The sequence below is a fragment of the Octopus bimaculoides genome, chromosome 6 (genome assembly GCF_001194135.2).
Source record: "Octopus bimaculoides isolate UCB-OBI-ISO-001 chromosome 6, ASM119413v2, whole genome shotgun sequence".
NCBI lineage: Eukaryota > Metazoa > Mollusca > Cephalopoda > Octopoda > Octopodidae > Octopus > Octopus bimaculoides.
In genome coordinates, this window is record NC_068986.1 from 23,970,343 (window position 1) to 23,974,580 (window position 4,238).

Sequence of the window (4,238 nt, forward strand, 5' to 3'; positions counted from 1 at the left end):
TATATATATATATATATATATATATATGTATAAAATACATGCACGTATGTATTCAAACTTATATGAGTGTGTTTGTGTGTATGCGTGAGTATGTGTGTACATCTGTGTGCGTATGCGCCTATTTATAAATTACAACTGACCCACCTTTATTTACATTTGCAACATTGACCCATCAGCTAAATCATAAAACATCGACAATCAATAAAAGCAATTCAGGGAAACATTCAGTTCAACTCCTTCCATTTAACCACTTACTTAACCCGATATAAACACGTCAACAGCACTAACGTACCAACAATATCGTTAGTTTACATTACAGTTTTACAGCGGTTAATACTAATTGCCTTTATCAATTTTGTGCATAAAACGAACGACCACACAGTACTCGTAGATAAGAGTCGGTGCAATGTTAACACAATACGCACTCACTAACACACGCAGACAGACACACGTACGCAACGGCACGTGTATATAGCTATGCGTACACAAAGCCAAATACAAATGCAGGCGTACACATTAAGCACATCTCTAACTTAATTCAACAATTAGACATAGAATTCTGTTTGAATTACTGTACAACTATTAACATTACTGTACTACTATTAACATTACTGTACAACTATTAACATACTAAAGAACTATTATTTGCTTCTTTTTCTCCCTACTATAGGCATTCAATGTATTTGCTATCTTCTGCTAAATTCGATTATGTACCACTCACGTCTCAATTCTGGAAATTTGCTCCTTGTTTTCCAACCAATCTATTCTGAGTGATTATTCGGTTTTGTTATCTCGCAGATGATCACAATCACAGCATTTCAAAGACTCGTGCCCATCCCAAGTAACTCTGCTGACTTCGACGTCTGTGGAGGCCGAGTAATATTTGATCCAATTAAACGTCTGTAGCGTTTTGGAAGCACCATCCTGAGATATTCGAGCACATGCACTAAAGATTGTGAGATTCGATTCACAGATTCATGAACTTACACAAATCAGAGAGGAAGAGGAGGTAAGACATAAAATAAGACTTCGTTTCCTGGAACAGCGAATGATATGGCTAACTTGTGAGAAGGAATCGTCTAGCATTCCTGTGCCTACACTACGAACGTTACGGTAGTATTCCAGGCTTCTTTGTCCTTCTCTTGTTAGAGGTACATCGATACTATAAGAAGATTACGAGAAACACCAGCTTTACGGACAGTAAAATGGTGTCGTATTTGAGAAAGAGCGGATGTGTTGTGAAAGACGTCAGCCCAGCACATCTACTGGGCACTAAATTAACGATATCAACCAAGGATTTTGGATTTCCTGCATGCAAATAGTCTAATTAGCTGTGATAAAACAGAAGGTATACAAAATTGGATAGATCTAACCAGCACAATTTCTGCATAATATGATACATTTGCATAATATGATATATATATATATATAGCTAAGCGGCTATTTTATTTGATCAGTCTAACGTGCTTGTTATAGTCGAACATCGGTGCCTACTGTTATCGCAATTTGCTTTGTTATTCAGGTGCTACATCACGGTATGATATCCCGGTATCGGAACAATGGTGACTGTAAATCACTACTAACCAGAAATTTTAGTATTATTCACAGGCATTGTTTCGGCAAGTTTTGGATTTTGAGAAACCACTGGGTAAGTGAATGCTTCAGGTCACATGTTGCTGTACCAGGAACGTAGAAGAGTAGTCAGTGCTTATAAATTAATACGTCAACACCATGGTCAGCTCCATATTGAAGGATTATGTGTTGTTTTGACAAATCATGTATTGACAACGGCAAGATAATCTATCAAACCAGCGCTTACAGAAGTAAGTCCAGCTATGCCAGAATTAATGTCAGCTTTTTCTCGAACAATGGCCTAGGTAAGTTGCTTTGGATCTTTTCCCATCCATATCTCTATATCACCTGGCTATTGCATCTTGCTGTAGGCTTCATCTCACTCTGTTTGAACATCTTTAGCGTTCTGGGAACACAGTTACCGTGGGAAAAGGGATGGTAAAAGGTGTAAAAACATATCTGCTCAGGTTCCCTGTATCTGTGATGACCATTTCTGGCTCTTTAGCCTCACTCAATGGGAAATAACGAGTAGAAAAAAATTCTGGGAAGGTTCAAGGCCTTGCAGTGAATTTGCATTTAGGAATTAAAAGCTGCGACAATCATATTTTGACTAACGTAAACTTAGTTTATTCCTAATCACTGTTTGGCACGGATGCTGTTATATTTATTCCGACCAGGTGGTCCTCGAGCGCAACTAAGTCTCTGATGTTGATTGTTTCTTGTCCCCAGGGTTACCTCTCTCAGGAATTTCCCATTGAGCAAGGCTAAAGAGCCAGAAACATCTGTCACGAGAAACCTATAGGGGGAAACAGTGGGCAGATATGGTGAATTGCCCCTTTTACCATAAGAGGACATTTTTTTCTCCTCAATAATTGCAGTAAGTTTGCCTCTACAAGTTAAAAAGTCGCAAATATATTTCGAATAACGTACAGTTCATGTGTGTGTGCGTATGAGTGTGTATGTGCGTGTGTGTGTGTGTGTGTGTGTGTGTGTGTGTGTGTGTGTGTGTGTGTGTGTGTGTGTGTGTGTGTGTGTGTGTGTGTACGCGCGCGTATATATCGTATTATATACGATATGAGTTTGCTTCGTACATAATTACAAGCCCTCAGCTGGGGGCCACTTAATTACAACGGAGATATGCATACTCAAAGATGAGAAGATATTGATTGAGTTTTACAGTATGTTTTGTCTAGAGATTTCAAATCCGAAATGTTTCGCATCTAGACGAAACTATAACCTGATATGTAAACTGTATTATTTTATATAGAATACGGTGTAATATATATATTTATTCTCTTCGAAATACTCACAAATAAAATATTCTAGACGCCAAAATTATATCAATAACCACTTTTAAACAAGAATTGTTTCTTGGTTGTCCGAAATCCTGTCTATTAAGATAAAAAAAAAACAGAATAACGCATCTAATTTTGCTGTAAACCTGTACTATATAATTTATTGTGCACTTTGGAAATATTTATTACGTTGTTCATTAACAGCCTTACGCATTTTTACGTACTTTACTTTTCATATTTATTTGGCTTGTTAAATTATTTCTCATTATTTACTAGATTTAATTAGAAAATAACTAAGATGCATTTAAGTGCTGGAGCCCAAGTCAATACGCTTTGTAGGAATCTGATGAAGTACTGGATTGTTTAGCTTCAGTGTTCTAGAAACTTCGAAAAAGAAAGCAAATTTTGGCTTCTCTTGTGATCATTTAAATTAGTGTCGACTTTGTCTGGTAGACACATTATATTGTATTTTTCAACAAACATAGTAATTATCCTAATATATCAGCAAAAATAACAAGAAAAATGCTTAATAGCAGCAGCAATATGAGATAACAAGAACGGCAACAACAACAACAACAACAACAAACAACAACAAAAATATTAACAACAGTGACAGCACCAAAATCAGCAGCAGCAAGCAAGCAAGCTAGTAACATGAACAAGAAAACAAGTAAGAGAAAATATAAATTTACTCAAATTACATTTGCGAGAAAATTAACAACGTCAATAATGAGAAAATCTTGTCGAGATTCGAGGTCATTATGGTTGGTAACATATAATGAACTATATGTCTATTATTCATGTAGATATTGAGAATGCGATATACCAGCTATGTGAGGAGATATTATTTAATTAACGGAAGAACAAAACACCAAAAATAGTTTATTTAATGATAATGGCACACTCATACACAGCCGTATCTATACACACGCACAGAGATGCAAGTAGTAGCATGCATATGCATACATACAAACATATATACATACATACTTACAAACATACATACATTCATACATGCATACATATATACATACATACATACATACATTCATACATATATACATACATACTTACAAACATACATACATGCATACATATATACATACATACATACATTCATACATACATACATACATACATGTATACATACATATATACATACACGCAAGTTGATATAAATGAAAAATAGTGAATTAATATTTAAAATTTGTACGTTTTACTTTCTTTAGACGTGTATATATTCCTAACCATTAACCAAGATATGCAGACATGAGGCACGTACTCACGTGTACAAATACACGTGCGAATATATATACATACATACATACATACATACATACACACACACACACACACACAAATATATATATA